Consider the following 21,049-nt stretch of genomic DNA (forward strand, 5'->3'; position numbering starts at 1 on the left):
GCTGTATCGGTGGTGGCTGCTGCCGGTCTCTTCGTTCATGTACCTCTGACAGTTTGGGAGGTAGCCTTGCCGCCATATCTGGTCTTGACACGACTGCCGACTGTGTCGGGACCAGGTTTCTTCGTCGCCGCCAGGGGTGATGCTGGTGCGTTAGATGGAGGCGTTGACGAGGAAGAAAGCAAGAGCGAAAGTAGCTACGAGGAGAGCGAGCTTTGCCATGGTTGATTGATATATATAACTGGATTGATTGATATATGTGATGGTGAGAAATGGGGATGGCGGATGAAAGGGTATTTATAATGGATTTTGGCCTTTGCATGGCCAGTACGTGTAATGTAGGGTTTCAAGTTTCAACACGTAGGTTTTTTTGCATGCAGATGGTGGTGAGAAATTAGATTTGTTTTTGTAAGTTTATACAACTAAAACCTAGGAAGAGATGGGTAAATAAATCACTATAAACCATTCCACAAATATCATATCAGCAGAATAATTAATTTTTTTAAAAATACATCAATTTAATCATATTACTGAAATTTACATTCTAGTCTCATCATCATCAAATTAATCTAACGATAAACACCGATCAACCAAAAAATAATTGCTAAAAGTCTCAAAAGTAAACCCTAAAACCTACTGCATGATGCACAAAAGATCAAGTCTCAGATGGTTTGTTCTCCTCCTCCTCATCTTAGATCTATTATCATCACTATGATCTATATTAAAGTTGAGTTGTTAAAATTTTTATATGAAAATGAAAAAAAGAAAGTTAATTATTAAGTTTGAAGTATAATAATCTATTATCATCACTATCGTCTGTATTAATAATCGATATTATTAAGTTGAGATTATAAGTTTGAATTTTAAAGACAACATTATTAAAAGAGACAACCACGAATCTTAAATATGTACCGTAAAATGAACTTGCATAATATAAAAAAAAAACCAAATGGTGAGTATCATCCGAATGACTATCACATGGTGCTACTTCAGGTGTCGCACATGGTGCCAATTGTATGTTGTAAGTTTTAAAGTTTGACCTTGTTTTTTTCTCTTTTGCTCTTAATTTTAAATATTAAAATTTTAACATATTTTAAACACTAAATTATTAATATAACATTATAAATACTAGAAATATTATCACACGTGTATGTATGTGGAAATCATGTATTTATTACACGCATATGCATATAGAAATTATATATTTAAAATACAGATATATGTGTAAATAACATACAATAAATAATAAAAGTAATGGTTTGGAACTCATTAATAGTAAAACATTGAATTTTTATGATATTAAAATGAAAAAAAAATTTACAGAAAGTTTTAAGAATACTAAATGAATACAATTGTTTATTATTGTTTTGTCATCAATTCTAAGTTGCTGTCGAGATAATTTGTGAGTAAAAAAATTGAGATAGATAAATATATCATATTAAAAATATTAAATACACTCCAATTGTTTGTCATGGTTTCATTTTTCTATAGCATGTACAGTACAAAAATTATCAAGTTAGTGAAAAGAAAATTTTAATATTAAAATTCTATTTTTAAACAGATTAAATATTGAGTTTACTTGTGACACCAATATTAAATTTGATGAGGAAAAACATTTTATGTTAAATTTTTATTAAAGCTTATTCAAAAATTATTATTTGTGTAGTGGTAAAAATTTGTTTATAAATCCATTAAACATAGTTCAATCCCTAGATATGTTAATATTAGTTCTTTAAAAAAAGCTATATAAAATTATGAAAAGACTAAAAGACCATCAAAATAATAATAGTAATCATTTAATAAAAAGGGATATTAGTCATTTTCTAACCGAGTTGATACCTGATTAACCTGTGACATCAACTCAATCAGGAGTTTTATTGATAGTATAGATACATTAATTATTTTGTGATTTGGTTGTTGTGCACTCTTTTTATTGAATTAGAAGTGTTGTGTTGAAGTGAAAACACATTTAATTAGACTTCTTAATGTTATAATATATATATATATATATATATATATAAAAGCCTGTAAGTTTACGGATTGTGTTGAGGCAAGATGTGAAGGTTGGAGCTACGTGGCACTCGACAGTGCCTACTGCAGGCTACCATTGAGGCAGTTTATTACCTGTCTTATTTGGTTTGGTAATTTAAAGAAAAAAAATTGCACCTGTTAATGTGATGTTATATTAAAGATACTATGGTCTATATATGAAAGCCAATTTTTAGCTTTTGAAGATTAGATTGGATATGAGTGAATCAATTCAACCCTTAGAATGTGAAGATTCAATCGAGATTATGTTGCTGATTTTGGAGAGCATAGCTTCGTTTGATTGTGCTTTGAATGGTGATATCGTAATTGCTATTTTCAAGGAGTTATTGTGTATTCATTTAGATTCTATGTCAACAAAAATTGATATATGCTTAAAGCTTGTCCAGGTTTTGGAGGTGAGCTTATCGAGATCACTTTAACCTGTTCATTGATGAACTATTTTTAAGAGAGAGTGCAAACTAAATTGCAAACATTGTTGATTGTTTGTTGCCCAAGTTCTCAGGAGAAGAATTTAGAGGTGAGTGTTTTAGTCTTTAGGTACAAAGGCAGGATCTCTATACTTGCGGAGTGATAAAGTGTGAATCACTTGTTCAAAGAAAACCAAATAGAAAATTGTAAAGAGGAAAGGAAGAAGAGTCGATTGGAGGTGTTTTAGGATTGAAACAACACTAGCGAAGGGCGGATCACGGTGTTGGATAAGAGAGGAAAAGAAGGTTGTACAAGCCCATTTTTTCCCGGGCCCGTACCAGTAAAAACAAACCAAACCAAGACAACCTGTTTACAAACTTTAGTCCAATGACAGACCCAAACCGAACTACCAATACCCACCTAAACCTACCCAGGCCCTAACCCAGCAAACCCGGAGCCCAATAGCTCAGGCCCAATATCTTAAAAAATCTGCCTAGGGTTTCAGAAAGTCTGAAACCCTAGCGCCGCATCTAGGGTCTTTGACCCTTGGATTTCTGCCGCCGCCGCCATTGCCTCGCACCGCCACTGTCCCATCGTCCCACTTGCGCCGTCACCTGCAAGGAAGAAAACAAAGAAAGCTACCAAACAACAACAACCAAAGATAGAGAGATAATAGAATAAAAATATATATAATTTTTGGGCTATAAAAAGCCAACGATTATCATTGTAAGGGGTTCGGTTCTTTCCCCTCTTTTACAAACACTTTCAGAAATCAAAAGAAAAAATTTTGAAAGGTGATTTGCGACCATCTTGTTTTAGATTTACTTTTTTTTTTAATTTTGAGTTTCTTTTTATTTCGTTCTGCATCTACAAACCAGGAAATAATCTAAAAAAGAAAGAAAGGAAGTACCTTTCTTCCAACGCCGCGCCGAAAGGGGGAAAGCCGAGCGGTTTCGCTTCCGTTTGGCGCTTTTCGCTTGTCTCTCGCAAGATTTGGCCTTAGATCTATGGCCTAGAAGCTACCGGCTTTGAAAAGGAACCGAAAAGGTCCTATTTTGCGCCCATGACCTCCGCCCACAGAGGCATTACGGCGGAGGTGCGCCAGAGCTTATGGCCGGATCATGACCAGAAAGGAGGCCCTTTTATTGTAGAAACAGATAAGCAATTTTTTTTTAAATCTCTGCTGCCAAATGAAATTTTGGTTAAAAAATTTGTTTTTAATAAAGCTTTCAAAACGGCGCCGTTTCGGTGAGGGGATCCGCGCGTCAACCCGACCTGCACCCAAGGATCCGCGCGTTTTCGTCTAAGGGTTTATTTGCGCATTTAGTCCCTTTGATTCTGTAGCGCTTTCATGGGTGTTTTTCGCATATTTGCAATTTGGTCCCATAATTTTATTTTTGCTTCAATTTAGTCCACTACAGCGCAGCGTTTTGGAGGTTTTGGTTTATTTGCAGTTTTGGTACCTCCTCTTTCGGCGCGTGTCATAATTTAGTCCCTTTTGTCCTTTTTATTTCGATTTCGCCCCGTATTGTTTGCTTTTATTTCGATTTACCCATTTTTCAGCATTTTTATTATTTTCTTCATTATTTTAATATATTATCATCTTATTATTATTATTATTATTATTACTATTATTAGTATTGGTATTATTGTTGTTACTTTTATATCTCTATTCATATTTACTTATGTGTTTTTAAATATATATATATGTCTTATTATTTTCATATAAGTGCTTGTATATATACAGATACATATTTTACATATAATTTATTTAATATATATACGTATACTCATATTTCTTTTTTATATATATATCTATATGCATATACATATTTTTATTTTTATAAGTATATATATATTTATATGTAATGTATTTATATATTTTTGTATATCTTAATTTGCATAGACATATACATACATATTTTTAATATATTTTAAACATATATATAAATTAATGTATTTATTTGTATATATATGTATATTTTCATTATTTTTAAACTTTAATTTGTACATACATATTTGTTGTAGGCCAATTTTAGCCCATTTACATCAAAACCCAATTTAGCCTTACCTAACCCACCAAAATTAAACCCAAAACCCAAAATCTTAACTACCCAAAGCCCAATTTACATCAAAACCCCAATGGCCCAAACCCTAAGCCCAAATCAAAATAAAAAACCTAGCCCACAACTTAAACTTTTCTCAACTAGCCACTCCTTTTCCACCACCAACTCCACTAGCCACACCTTTTCCACCACCAACTCCACTAGCCACTCTTTTTCCACCACCAACTCCACTAGCACTCTTTTTCCACCACCAACTCCACTAGCCACACCTTTTCCACCACCAACTCCACTAGCCACTCTTTTTCCACCACCAACTCCACTAGCCACACCTTCTCCACCACCACTTGTACCTACAAATGAAGACATAAACAATAAAAAATATTTTGTAAATGGCTATATAAGCCTTCTCATATTTTGTATATGGGGAGGGGGATTTTTTGGAGAGTTTTAGGGGGGAAGATTTTTTGGAGAGTTTTTGGGAGAGAAAGTTATTGTAAAGGATTTTTGGAGAGGTTTCTTTTTAAAGTAATCAATGAGAAGAGTTATTGTGAAGGCTAGTTTTTGGAGAAGCTAGTTTTTTTGGAGATTAATCAAAAATCAAAGCAAAAGAGGTTTCTTTGTCTATTCTCATTTTAAGTTCTTTGTTTACTTATTGTTTTCCTTTCAATCTTATTTTGTTTCTTTTATACGAAAGTAAAAAATAAAAGGAGGAAGCTTACCCATTTTTACCGAAAAAGTTTTTTTGAGGTCCGGCTGCCGTGTACGGTGGCGCCGGCGGCGGTCCGGCGACCGGACGATGGCCGGCCTTGTGGCCGAAAATCACCCACCCTCTCCCTCTCTTTTTTTGTTATTATTATATTTCTTAATATTATATTATATATATTCTTTTAATATATTAGGTATATTTTAAATTTTATATTACGTATATATATATTTTATACTATTTTATTTATATATCTTTAATATTATATTATTTATATATATATTTTTCTACATGTTATCTTATGTATATATCTTAACTATATTATGTATGTATTTTTAACACTATATTATGTACATATTTTTAATATTATCATGTCTTTATTTTTTATATATGTACATATTGATGTAGTATTATTAATAGTATTTTTTTAAACATCGTTATTATTTCTAATATATATTATGTACATCTTTTTTATTTCTATTTTATTTTTTATTTTTCAATATTAATTATTATTATTCTAATATTTTGATATTTTAATATTTTATATTTTATATATTTTATTATTCACATCATTGTTCGCATTTTTTGACAATAATATTCTTGGATTTTTTTACTATCATTTTAAAAACTTTTTACATTTTAATTTTAAGAATAAGGCAATGTATCAATTTTAACATTAAGTCATCGATTTCATCGCTATGTTGGGTGAAATTAATCGGCTCGTGTTAAAAACGGGACGTCCTTCTAAAAAACAAAAAAAAACTTGCAACTTCTCATTTCCTTCAATCGGATCACACTTAAATGTCAAATTGAATTCGTATTTTTGAAAATCAAGACAACATGTGTTTAATAAGATACCAATTTTGGGCGTCGCGAGGGTGCTAATACCTTCCTCGCGCGTAACCGACTCTCGAACCCTAAATTTTCTCTGGATTTTAACGTAGACCTAAACTTAGCCTTTTATTTGTTTTAATAAGAGATCTAATAGGTGTCCGATCACACCTAGGAAAAAGGATTGGTGGCGACTCCCTGTTTATTTCAAAAATCAAACGTCAAATTTCAAACTTTTTTTCAATAAATCACCACAATTAGCGACCAAGCTAAGCTAAGCTAAAATTTTTACGTCGCTACTGCTGGCGACTCCGCTGGGGACCCTTTTTGAGAGTCGTGTCTGGAATTAAACTCGCGTTGTCAAAATTTTCAAAGTTCCTTGTTCAAATTAACATTTAGTCGTGATCCTCAAATTTTTTTGTTTTCAAAAAATCATGCATTTGCATCGTGTTGTATATATTCTAACTTGTTTTATTCGGTTGTTTTTCAGCTTTAAATTTTTGTGATTTTAGTTTTGGTTTAGTTTTTAAATAAAACGTAAAGGTTTGTGAGTTTCTCCCCACACACCGTGCACATACATCTTTGCATAACATGAGCTCTATACCCGGGCTCCGTCCGTTTAAGTGAAAGTAAACGCTACGCCTTCGTGAGTTAACTCGTCCCTCCGCACAGGCTAGTGAATACTTTCGGGTTACATATGACTTATGCTTTCGTGAGTTAACTTGTCCCTCCGCATAGGCATAAGTAAATGTAATCCCTCGAATTGAACTCGTGAGCCTGTGATAGGCTATGACCGAGGCTCTGTGTTAATCTTAGCAGATGATAGTAGGGTAATTCGAGTACCTATCTAGAACCAAAACCGCATATAATGAACCATACGAGCCACCTAACTAGAGCCATGCCGAACCTCCGCTCGTTTAGTAGTCACTGAAATAAGTACACGGGAAAAGCACATCTTACCTTCTATTTCTTTTACATTTGTGCTTTCTAAGCAAGGGAATCGAGTCCACTGAACTAAGTAGCTTAATTTGTTAGATTTTCTACAGTTTTTCTCTGTTTATATGTGTTGCACTAACCAAGGTCGTTTGTCTGTATTTTTATTTTTCATCATGCATCGAAGACATCTTGTTAGGAAGGTGTTGATTAGAGATTGGTTGCCAAAAACGGGTTTCTAATGGAGGAGTCAATTATACGAGTGACCGAAACATTGTGTAATACTCCTTTGATTAAGGAAATGCCTAAATAGGGGCTATCTTGAAATCAACACCAATTTTTTGCATTCCTTGCATAACTAACATTTTGACATTCATGCATTCATTCATACATTGCATATCCCATACTCGGTCGCTGAAGATAAAATATATAATTCGCAGTTGTAATACCACAAGACTGGAACCACGTCATCCGTATAAAACGCGCCGACAAGCTAGAGTAATGGAGGCTGAATTCAATGAGAGAATTGAAAGGATGGAAAGGGCTCAAAAGGAATTACAAGAGCAACTGGCCAAATTACAACAAGAGACGGGAGATCTAATGGTGAGATCTCGAGAGGAATCACTCGAGCAAAGAGATCAGATGGCCAAAATGATGGAGATGATGACAACTTTGGTCAAAGGAAAAATACAGAACCCCGATGTTATGGAACCTCGGTCAAGAATTCACCATGATCAGGATCCACTCTATCCCCCGGGATTCACTCCACCGTCCGCATATACAATACAAAGAGGGTATACTCAAGAGGAACCCACTGGCTTGGAACATCGACCTATGCCACCTGCTCCACCCACTAATTTAGGGCAAGGAATGTTAGCGTCGAACCCAGGGGCTAGTTCTGCTGATCCACTAGTTCCAGATCTGGATGACCCAGCAGAGGTAGCCAAGTTAAAATTGGATAACCATGACGCAAAATATAGGAGTCTAGAGGAAAGACTCAAAGTAATAGAAGGCACTGAAGTCTTCTCCGCACTAGGTGCCAAGGAACTCAGTTTGGTACCTGATCTAATTTTACCTCCGAAGTTCAAAGTGCATGATTTTGAGAAGTATGATGGGACAAGGTGCCCAAAAGCACATCTCATTATGTTCTGTAAAAAAATGACCGGTTATGTGAACGAGGATAAACTACTCATACATTGCTTTCAAGATAGTCTAACAGGGTCAGCTCTTCGGTGGTACAATCAACTTAGTAGAGAAAAGATTCGATCCTGGAAGGACTTAGGGTCAGCATTTTGCGAGCAGTACAAGCATGTATCGGATATGGTGCCAGACCGTATGACCTTGCAAATGATGGAGAAAAAGCCATCAGAGACCTTTAGACAGTATGCGCAGAGATGGAGAGACGTCTCAGCTCAAGTGGAACCCCCACTAACAAAAACGGAAATAACCGTTCTCTTTATCAATACTTTAAAGGCACCGTTTTATGACAAATTAGTAGGAAGTGCCACGAAAGATTTTGCGGATATTGTAATATCCGGTGAACTCATAGAGAATGCCGTCAAGAGCGGTAGAATGGAAGGATCAGAAGGCTCAAGAAAAGCAGCACCCTTAAGGAAGAAAGAGCCAAAAGCCCACATGGTGGGAACTAGGAGTCGTTACATTCCCAATTCGTATCCTAACCAACCCCAACCTCGAAATTATCCACCCTCGAATTCCTATTATCCCCCTCAAACCCCTTACTACCAAGCACCACATCCGTCCTGCCCCGTATACGCCACGAACAACCAAAGACCCGTCACCACTTTCCCACAAAACACGGTACCCGCCCAAAGCCAATCAAGGCATAATCCCGAGAGACCGCAATTTACCCCCATCCCTGTGTCGTATGGGGAATTGTACCCAAAACTTTTAGAAAAACAGCTAATTTCTCCCCATTACATGGCACCCCTTAAAACTCCATACCCAAAGTGGTACGATCCAAACGCTAGTTGTGCATACCACGCAGGGAACCAAGGGCACTCTACTGAGAACTGTCTCGCTTTCAAAAGGAGAGTTCAAGGACTCATTGACGCGGGTATCCTACGATTCGATAGTGCTAGTAACGCCACGGGGAACCCATTCCCTAACCATACCGAAGGGAATGTGAGCACAGTGGGGAAAGAGGATGAATGGAAGGTCAGAAGATGTGTATCAGAAATAAGGACGCCTCTACAGAAAATCTGGGAGGTATTGGTTAAGAAAGGATTGCTCTGTCACTCTGATAGAATTTTTGGAGAAGAAGGTCAAAGTTTTTGCAATTTTCATGGGATTGTTGGACATGACATTCAGTCATGTGAGGACTTTAAAAGGTTACTTCAAGACCGGATATATAATAAGGAGATCAGGGTCCTTAACAAGAGTGAAGATGCCAACGAAAGAGAAGTATGCGTCTCTGATAGCCAATCATCAGGGCCCCCTTATAGTGCTGATCGACCGTTGGTAATTTATTACGACGCGATGAGAGAGCCATTGAAACCACAGATGGTAATTGAAGTACCATCTCCTTTCCCGTATAAGGACAACAAAACAGTACCGTGGAAATATGATGTTAATATCGTTACACCGAAAGTTGAAAGTCCAAAACCATAACTGAAGATGTTGGGGAGGTAGGTTATTTTACTCGAAGTGGACGATGCTATTCTAAAGAAGTTGAACCGGTAAAGAAAAGTAGCGACTCGAAGCAAAAAGGGAAAGCAGTGATGTACGAGGTCGAAGTCGAGCAAGAAATTCCACCCGTGCAAGAAACTAAAAAGCCTGTGAATGAGGAAGAAGCTCAAGAATTCTTGAAATTTATTAAGCATAGTGAATATAGTGTGGTGGAACAATTGAGCAAGCAGCCAGCACGAATCTCAGTTCTATCTCTACTGTTAAATTCAGAGCCACACCGGAACGCTTTATTGAAGGTGTTAAATCAAGCTTACGTGGCCAACAACATATCTGTCGAAAAGCTTGATAGGTGGGTAAACAATCTGAATGCGGACAACTTCATCTCTTTTAGTGATGATGAGATACCGCCAAATGGTAGAGGCTCGGTGAAAGCGCTGCATATCACGACCCGCTGCAAGGGCTACATAATACCGAACGTACTCATCGATAATGGGTCAGCGATAAATGTTATGCCATTGGCTACGCTTTCAAGAATATCGATGGATTTGTCCTACTTAAAGCCCTGTCATTCCACGGTAAGAGCATTCGACGGGACGAGGCGCGAAGTCATGAGAAAGATCGAAATCCCTTTAGAAGTGGGTCCCTACATCTATGAAGTCGAATTCCAAGTCATGGACATTACACCCTCTTATAATTGCCTTTTGGGAAGACCTTGGATTCATTCTGCTGGAGCAGTCCCATCATCCCTCCATCAAAAGGTGAAATTCATCATGGATGGTTGTTTGGTCACAGTCGAAGGCAAAGAAGACATCGTCACATCTATCTCTGCTGATGCGCCATACCTGGAAGTAAGCAAGGACGCAGTGGAATGTTCCTTTCGATCCCTTGAATTCATCAATGCCACTTTCATCGCTGAGGGAAATAGAATTCTGATGCCAAAACTGTCGAGAAATACCAGAATGGGTGTCAAGTTGACCGTAGGAAGGGGAGCTCGTGCGAGAAGAGGTTTAGGGAGACATCTGCAAGGAATAGTGAGAGCTTTAAAGCCAGTGCAGCACAAGGCCCGATACGGTTTGGGGTTCCAGCCTGACATGCGCCAAAGAAGAAGACAGTGGAAGAAGGATCAAGAGAGAAGAATTGTAAGAACTTTGGGCCAAGAACCAGAATGGGAACCAATAGAGCACCCTCCTTTGTCAAAAACATTTACATCTGCGGGAATGATGTACCCTGGACAAGATGATCCACGAAACATGCTGGGATTAATTGAAAGGGATTTTCAGAATGTCAGTATAAATGTCATTGACAAAGAAGCTGGTGCAAGTAAAGATGTCTCGAGGATACGCCCTTGCCCTACTGGTTTCATGTTGAACAATTGGATTGCTGAGGAGCTTCTTGTAGTTTATAAGCCTTCAGAGTAATGCCAAACATCAACCTTCTATTGTGTCCTTAGATATAATAGAGTTCTTTTGTAAGAGTTTGCATTCGCTCTTTATCATTTAAATGAATTTCAATGAAGATGTATTTTGTCATGATTTTTCGCATTATCACTAATTTCATAATCATTTTCTCATTTCATAGCCTATCCTTACATTTGCCTCATTGCCATGACATAACATTTTGTTTGTTGTTTCCAATACTTGGATGTCCCCCGATAGCTTCCTTTTCTATTCAACTTTCAGGTGCTTAGATATTGACGACATGAATAAGCCCGTTACGAATCTTGAAATTGATGTTGAGAAGGCTGTTTGCTTAGGAGAATTTGAAGCCGAAGAAAATGCTGAAGATTATGTCTCGTCTCCTGAATTGTTAAGAATGGTGGAACAAGAGGATAAACAGGTTCTGCCTCATGAAGAATCTGTAGAAACAATAAATTTGGGCACTGAAGAGAGGAAACAAGAAGTGAAGATTGGGACTTCTATTTCAGAAAGTACCAGGCATAGTTTGATCACTTTACTCCGCGAATACAAAGATGTTTTCGCGTGGTCATACCAGGACATGCCAGGGCTAGATGAAGATTTAGTGGTCCATAAGCTCCCATTAAAGCCAGAATGCAAGCCCATCCAGCAAAAATTAAGACGGATGAGGCCCGAAATGCTGTTGAAAATAAAAGAGGAAGTCAAGAAGCAATTTGACGCTGGCTTCCTACAAGCCTCCAAATATCCAGAATGGGTGGCTAACATAGTCCCGGTACCAAAGAAAGATGGAAAAGTACGAATGTCCGTGGATTACCGTGACCTGAATCGAGCAAGCCCAAAAGATAATTTTCCCTTGCCACATATTGACACGTTGGTGGACAACACAGCAAAACATTCATTGTTTTCTTTCATGGATGGATTCTCGGGGTATAATCAGATCAAGATGGCCCCTGAGGATATGGAGAAAACTACCTTCATAACAATGTGGGGAACGTTCTGCTACAAGGTGATGCCATTCGTGTTAAAGAATGCTGGGGCAACATATCAGAGGGCTATGGTGACATTATTCCATGACATGATGCATAAGGAAATAGAGGTCTATGTCGATGATATGATTGCTAAATCTCGAGGAGAAGAAGAACATGTGATGAACCTCAAGAAGTTGTTCGAAAGGCTGAGAAAGTTTCAGCTAAAGCTTAATCCAGCCAAATGTACATTCGGGGCTACCTCGGGAAAATTTCTAGGCTTCATTGTTAGTGAAAGAGGTATCGAAGTTGATCTAGATAAAATAAAAGCCATCCAAGAATTACCTCCCCCGCGCACACAAAAGGAAGTCAGGGGATTTTTAGGGAGGTTGAATTACATTGCTCGATTCATTGCTCAACTTACCAACCAATGCGACCCAATTTTTCGACTCCTTCGAAAATATAACCCGGGAGAATGGAACGAGGAGTGCCAAGTGGCCTTCGATAAGATAAAACGGTATCTGTCTAATCCTCCTGTGCTAGTACCACCGACCCTTGGAAAACCCTTAATTTTGTACCTGACCGTGTTTGAAAACTTAATGGGTTGCGTACTGGGGCAACATGATGAGTCAGGGAGAAAAGAAAAGGCGATCTACTACCTCAGCAAAAAGTTCACTGAATATGAGGCAAAATATTCGTCCATTGAGAAATATTGTTGCGCTCTGGTTTGGGTAGCTCGGAGACTCAGACAATATATGTTGTATCACACGACATGGCTAATTTCAAAGCTGGACCCAATAAAATACATGATGGAATCGCCGGCGCTATCAGGAAGAATGGCACGATGGCAGCTCCTCCTTTCGGAATATGACATTGCCTATGTAAGTCAGAAGTCAATAAAAGGGAGCACAATAGCTGACTTCTTAACAACTCGAATGACAGAGGAATATGAGCCTTTAAGATTCGATTTCCCAGACGAAGACTTAATGTGCATCACAAAAATAGAATCCGAGTCATCAAAAGAGAAGTCATGGAAGATGTGCTTTGATGGTGCGTCAAATGCTTTAGGGCATGGAATTGGAGCAATCTTGGTATCACCAGACGAGAATCATTATCCGTTCACTGCAAGACTGAAATTCTTCTGTACCAATAATATCGCAGAATATGAGGCCTGTATCATGGGGCTTCGTGCAGCTATCGAACGAAACATCGAGATCTTGGAGGTGTACGGGGACTCAGCCCTAGTGATTTACCAAATCCGTGGAGAATGGGAAGTGAGGGACTCAAAATTGATTAAGTACAGTGATTTAGTGGCTGGATTGATCAAGGAATTCAAAGAAATAACTTTTCATTACTTTTCACGAGAAGAGAACCAACTGGCTGATGCCCTAGCCACTTTGGCTTCAATGTTCAAAGCAAGTAGAGAAGCAGAAATAATGCCCCTCAAAATGAGCATATACGAGGTCCCTGCACACTATTGTAGCATTGAGAAAGAAGTAGACGGACGGCCTTGGTTCCATGATATCTTAGAATATATCAAGAATCAAAGGTATCCCGAACAAGCGAATGAGAACGATAAAAGAACAATTAGAAGAATGGCAGCGGGATTTGTTCTTGATGGGGATATCTTGTATAAAAGAGGAAAGGATCAGATGCTTTTGAGATGTGTGGATGATGTTGAAGCCAGAAAAATACTTGAAGAGGTCCATGAGGGAATTTGCGGAACGCATACCAATGGTTTCAATATGGCCAGAAAGATCATGAGACTCGGTTATTATTGGCTGACAATGGAAAGTGACTGCATCAATTTTGCTAGAAAATGCCACAAATGTCAAATCTACGGCGATAAAATTCATGTAGCCCCTTCACCCCTTCATGTCATGACTTCTCCGTGGCCTTTTTCTATGTGGGGCATGGATGTCATAGGGCCAATTTCTCCAAAAGCTTCAAATGGACATCGATTCATTTTTGTGGTTATCGATTACTTCACAAAATGGATTGAAGCCGCTTCGTTTGCCAACGTGACGAAGACTGCAGTGTGCAAGTTTTTGAAAAAGGAAATCATTTGCCGATATGGTTTGCCTGAAAGAATCATCTCAGATAATGCCACGAATCTGAACAATAAGATGATGAAAGAAGTGTGCGAGCAGTTCCAAATAAAGCATCATAATTCCTCGCCCTATCACCCAAAGATGAACGGGGCTGTTGAAGCAGCTAACAAGAACATTAAGAGGATCATTGGGAAAATGACTGAGACATATAAACATTGGCACGAGAAACTTCCATTTGCTTTGTTTGCATATCGCACATCTGTGCGAACATCTACGGGAGCAACTCCTTTCTCTCTAGTCTATAGAATGGAAGCTGTGCTACCTATCGAGGTTGAGATCCCCTCTCTGCGAGTATTGATGGAATCAAAGTTAGAAGAAGCAGAATGGGTTCGAGCTCGATATGATCAGTTGAACCTCATTGAAGAAAAACGTCTAAGGGCAATTTGTCATAGGCAAATGTACCAAAAGAGAATGATCGCAGCCCATGACAAGAAGGTACGACCAAGAGAGTTCCATGAAGGAGAACTCGTTCTGAGAAAGATTCTCCCAATACAAAAAGACCTGCGAGGAAAATGGGCACCAAATTGGGAAGGACCATACGTTGTAAAAAAGGCATTCTTAGGAGGAGCTTTAATCCTTACCGAGATGGATGGGAAGGAGTTACCGAATCCGGTGAATTCAGATGCGGTGAAGAAATATTATGCTTAAGATGAAAACCCGAAAAGGGCATCTTAAAAAAAAGGGGGATTAGGGCGAAAATCCGAAAAGGGCGTCTTGATTAGTACAAAAAGATTAGGATGAAAACCCGAGAGGGCGTCCTAATGAAACAAACCTGGCAGTCGAACGATAGGTCAAGTAGTGAGACTACAGTATTTGAAGCACTTCTGAAAGCTCGAAATTTTCTACGCAAGAAGCCATGCTCGAAAAGATTATTGATTGAGGAACGTGGAAGAGTTCATGTGTTGAATATCTAGAGCATTTGTATCCGTTGAATACGACATTTTCTTTCTTTTTGACATTTTTACTCTCATTGGTTAACTTTCTTTGTTTACCACATTTGAAATAAAGGAATATGAGATATCCTTTTTGTCCCTACCTGACCATTTTCATGCATCTCATTATGTGTTTATTTAATGATAAATAGTGAAATGACATACTCTAAACAAAAGAAATGTCAAGCATTACCCGGATAAGAATTTGATAAGTGCAAGATCTTCAAAGCAAGAACAAAGTTTAACCAAGGGCAAAAGGATGATATCTGAGAAACGTCGATTACTCGTAAAGCTCGAAGACAGGTATGAGGCCTGAAGAGAAGGTCGAGAATCAAAGCAATGAACGCAGATCCTCAACAATCATGGCGAAAATGACATACGACCAATATGCTTAAGGACCACTGCATAATCATGTAGGCATAAAGGCATTTAAGACAAACATGTGCATATCATGATGACATCATGCATGGCATATACAGGTAATCCAGTAAAGCAAGAAATCTTGAATGAGAGTCGCACTGAATCAAAGGAAAAGATACCCGAGTTCTACCAAAGGACTGGTTTTGGTATTTTGATGTTTAATATTCATGCTTTCCAAGGAAAATCAACTCATATTGCGAGAAATGAGTTGAGCCTCAAGACACGTTGAGGTATTTCTAATTTTTTTTAAAAAAATCAACTCATATTGCGAGAAGTGAGTTGAGCCTCGGGGCACACCGAGGTATTTTTAGTTTATGTTTTAAATTGACTCATATTGCGAGAGGTGAGTTAAGCCTTTTAATTTTTGTTTTTCAAAATCAACTCATATTGCGAGAAATGAGTTGAGCCTCAAGACACGTTGAGGTATTTTTAATTTTTTTAAAAAATCAACTCATATTGCGAGAAGTGAGTTGAGCCTCGGGGCACGCCGAGGTATTTTTAGTTTATGTTTTAAATTGACTCATATTGCGAGAGGTGAGTTAAGCCTTTTAATTTTTGTTTTTCAAAATCAACTCATATTGCGAGAAATGAGTTGAGCCTCAAGACACGTTGAGGTATTTTTAAATTTTTTAAAAAATCAACTCATATTGCGAGAAGTGAGTTGAGCCTCGGGGCACGCCGAGGTATTTTTAGTTTATGTTTTAAATTGACTCATATTGCGAGAGGTGAGTTAAGCCTTTTAATTTTTGTTTTTCAAAATCAACTCATATTGCGAGAAATGAGTTGAGCCTCAAGACACGTGGAGGTATTTTTAAATTTTAAAAAAAAATCAACTCATATTGCGAGAAATGAGTTGAGCCTCGGGGCACGCCGAGGTATTTTTAGTTTATGTTTTAAATTGACTCATATTGCGAGAGGTGAGTTAAGCCTTTTAATTTTTGTTTTTCAAAAATCAACTCATATTGCGAGAGGTGAGTTGAGCCTCAGGACACGCTGAGGTAATTTCAATTTCTGTTGTCAAAAAAATCAACTCATATTGCGAGAGGTGAGTTGAGCCTCAAGACACATTGAGGTATTTTCAATTTCTGCTTTTCAAGAAAATCAACTCATATTGCGAGAGGTGAGTTGAGCCTCAAGACACGTTGAGGTATTTTCAATTCCTGTTCAATTTATGTTTTTCAAAAATCAACTCATATTGCGAGAGGTGAGTTGAGCCTTAGGACACGCTGAGGTAATTTCAATTTCTGTTTTTTCAAAAATCAACTCATATTGCGAGAGGTGAGTTGAGCCTCGGGGCACGCCGAGGTATTTTCAAATTCTACTTTCAAAAAAATCAACTCATATTGCGAAAGGTGAGTTGAGCCTTGGCTCACGTGTTGAGTCACTTTCAATTTCTGTTTTTATGTCTGTTTTCTAAATCAACTCATATTGCAAGAGGTGAGTTGAGCCTCAGGACATGCTGAGTTATTTTCCATTTCTGTTTTCGTTATTATGTTTTTGAAAGAATCAACTCATATTGCGAGAGGTGAGTTGAGCTTCAGATTACACACTGTGGTATTTTTTCAATTCATATTGCGAGAGGTGAGTTGAGCCTCAGGACACGATGAGGTAATTTCAATTTCTGTTTGTCAAGAATCAACTCATATTGCGAGAGGTGGGTTGAACCTTTTAATTTCTACTTTTTCAAAATCAGCTCATATTGCAAGAGGTGAGTTGAGCCTCGGGGCACGCTGAGGTATTTTCAATTTTTGTGTTTTAATTTCAAGTCATATTGCGAGAGGTGAGTTGAGCCTCAGGACAAGCTGAGGTATTTTCAATTTTCGTTTTTTTAATTTATGTTTCAAAAAAAATCAACTCATATTGCGAGAAGTGAGTTGAGCCTCAAGACGCTGAGGTAATTTCAATTTTTGTTTGTCAAAAATCAACTCATATTGCGAGAGGTGAGTTGAGCCTCGGGACACGCTGAGGTGGTTTTAATTTATGTTCATAAAAAATTAGCTCATATTGCAAGAGGTGAGTTGAGCCTTGGCTCACACACTGAGGTATTTTCAATTTCTGGTTTTTAATTTCTGTTTTTAAAATCAACTCATATTGCGAGAGGTGAGTTGAGCCTCAGAACACGCTGAGGTAATTTCAATTTCTGTTTGTCAAAAATCAACTCATATTGTGAGAGGTGAGTTGAGCCTCAAGACACGCTGAGGTAATTTCAATTTCTGTTTGTCAAAAATCAACTCATATTGCGAGAGGTGAGTTGAGCCTCGGCTCACATGCTGTGGTCTTTTCAATTTCTGTTTTTCAATTTCTGTTCGTAAAAAAAAATCAACTTATATTGCGAAAGGTGAGTTGAGCCTCAGGACACGCTGAGGTATTTTTAAATTTCTGTTTTTCAAAAATTGACTCATATTGCGAGAGGTGAGTTGAGCCTCGGGACACGCTGAGGTAATTTCAATTTCTGTTTGTCAAAAATTAACTTATATTGCGAGAGGTGAGTTAAGCCTCGGCTCACATGCTGAGGTCTTTTCAATTTCTATTCGTAAAAAAAAAATCAACTCATATTGCGAGAGGTGAGTTGAGCCTCAGGACACGCTGAGGTATTTTTAAATTTCTATTTTTCAAAAATCAACTCATATTGCGAGAGGTGAGTTGAGCCTCGGGACACGCTGAGGTAATTTCAATTTCTGTTTGTCAAAAATTAACTCATATTGCGAGAGGTGAGTTAAGCCTCGGCTCACATGCTGAGGTCTTTTCAATTTCTGTTCGTAAAAAAAAATCAACTCATATTGCGAGAGGTGAGTTGAGCCTCAGGACACGCTGAGGTATTTTTAAATTTCTGATTTTCAAAAATCAACTCATATTGCGAGAGGTGAGTTGAGCCTCGGGACATGCTGAGGTAATTTCAATTTCTGTTTGTCAAAAATTAACTCATATTGCGAGAGGTGAGTTGAGCCTCGGCTCACATGCTGAGGTCTTTTCAATTTCTGTTTTTCAAAAAAATCAACTCATATTGCGAAAGGTGAGTTGAGCCTCGGGACACGCTGAGGTAATTTCAATTTCTGTTTGTCAAAAATTAACTCATATTGCGAGAGGTGAGTTGAGTCTCGGCTCACATGCTGAGGTCTTTTTAATTTCTGCTTTTCAATTTCTGTTTTTTCAATTTATATTTTTCAAAAATCAACTCAGATTGCGAGATGTGAGTTGAGCCTTGGGTTCACATGTCGAGGTATTTTCAAAATCTATTTTTGCGAGAGGTGAGTTGAGCCTTGGCTCACGTGCTGAGCTATTTTCAATTTCTGTTTTTAATGTCTAGTTTTACAGAGTCAATTCATATTGCGAGAAATGAGTTGAGCTCAGGATCACATGCCGAGTAAAGAATCAATATTAGAGCTGATTGAAGACACCGGATTTTGTCTCCCTGAAGTTGCAGTGGAGTTAATCGAGGATATCAGATCTTGCCTTTCTAAAGTGGCAGAAGAGAAGACCCAAAACCTTATCTCACTGAAGCGATAGAAGAGCATATTGAATTACATGGGAACAGATTGAAGCTACAAGGCATATCTCTGAATTTGCAGTGGATTGAACCAAAGCTACAAGATGCGATGGACTGGAAAGAGACTACCTGGATGAGAAGAGCACCAAAGAAGTCCATACTTAGCAAGACCGGGCAAAATTGGCCTTTCTTTATATCTTTGCTCTATTCTCGTTACACGATAATAAGCAAAGAGGGGCAGCTGTTGTAGGCCAATTTTAGCCCATTTACATCAAACCCAATTTAGCCTTACCTAACCCACCAAAATTAAACCCAAAACCCAAAATCTTAACTACCCAAAGCCCAATTTACATCAAAACCCCAATGGCCCAAACCCTAAGCCCAAATCAAAATAAAAAACCTAGCCCACAACTTAAACTTTTCTCAACTAGCCACTCCTTTTCCACCACCAACTCCACTAGCCACACCTTTTCCACCACCAACTCCACTAGCACTCTTTTTCCACCACCAACTCCACTAGCCACACCTTTTCCACCACCAACTCCACTAGCCACTCTTTTTCCACCACTAACTCCACTAGCCACACCTTCTCCACCACCACTTGTACCTACAAATGAAGACATAAACAATAAAAAAATATTTTGTAAATGGCTATATAAGCCTTCTCATATTTTGTATATGGGGAGGGGGATTTTTTTGGAGAGTTTTAGGGGGGGAGGATTTTTTTGGAGAGTTTTTGGGAGAGAAAGTTATTGTAAAGGATTTTTGGAGAGGTTTCTTTTTAAAGTAATCAAGGAGAAAAGTTATTGTGAAGGCTAGTTTTTGGAGAAGCTAGTTTTTTTGGAGATTAATCAAAAATCAAAGCAAAAGATGTTTCTTTGTTTATTCTCATTTTAAGTTCTTTGTTTACTTATTGTTTTCCTTTCAATCTTATTTTGTTTCTTTTATACGAAAGTAAAAAACAAAAGGAGGAAGCTTACCCATTTTTACCGAAAAAGTTTTTTTGAGTTCTGGCTGCCGTGTACGGTGGCGCCGGCGGCGGTCCGGCGACCGGACGATGGCCGGCCTTGTGGCCGAAAATCACCCACCCTCTCCCTCTCTTTTTTTGTTATTATTATATTTCTTAATATTATATTATATATATTCTTTTAATATATTAGGTATATTTTAAATTTTATATTACGTATATATATATTTTATACTATTTTATTTATATATCTTTAATATTATATTATTTATATATATATATTTTTCTACATGTTATCTTATGTATATATCTTAACTATATTATGTATGTATTTTTAACACTATATTATGTACATATTTTTAATATTATCATGTCTTTATTTTTTATATATGTACATATTGATGTAGTATTATTAATAGTATTTTTTTAAACATCGTTATTATTTCTAATATATATTATGTACATCTTTTTTATTTCTATTTTATTTTTTATTTTTCAATATTAATTATTATTATTCTAATATTTTGATATTTTAATATTTTATATTTTATATATTTTATTATTCACATCATTGTTCGCATTTTTTGACAATAATATTCTTGGATTTTTTTTACTATCATTTTAAAAACTTTTTACATTTTAATTTTAAGAATAAGGCAATGTATCAATTTTAACATTAAGTCATCGATTTCATCGCTATGTTGGGTGAAATTAATCGGCTCGTGTTAAAAACGAGACGTCCTTCTAAAAAACAAAAAAAAAAAACTTGCAACTTCTCATTTCCTTCAATCGGATCACACTTAAATGTCAAATTGAATTCGTATTTTTGAAAATCAAGACAACATGTGTTTAATAAGATACCAATTTTGGGCGTCGCGAGGGTGCTAATACCTTTCTCGCGCGTAACCGACTCCCGAACCCTAAATTTTCTCTGGATTTTAACGTAGACCTAAACTTAGCCTTTTATTTGTTTTAATAAGAGATCTAATAGGTGTCCGATCACACCTAGGAAAAAGGATCGGTGGCGACTCCCTGTTTATTTCAAAAATCAAACGTCAAATTTCAAACTTTTTTTCAATAAATCGCCACAATTAGCGACCAAGCTAAGCTAAGTTAAAA

This window comes from Gossypium hirsutum, chromosome D05 (assembly GCF_007990345.1).
Source record: "Gossypium hirsutum isolate 1008001.06 chromosome D05, Gossypium_hirsutum_v2.1, whole genome shotgun sequence".
NCBI classification, from domain to species: Eukaryota; Viridiplantae; Streptophyta; class Magnoliopsida; order Malvales; family Malvaceae; genus Gossypium; species Gossypium hirsutum.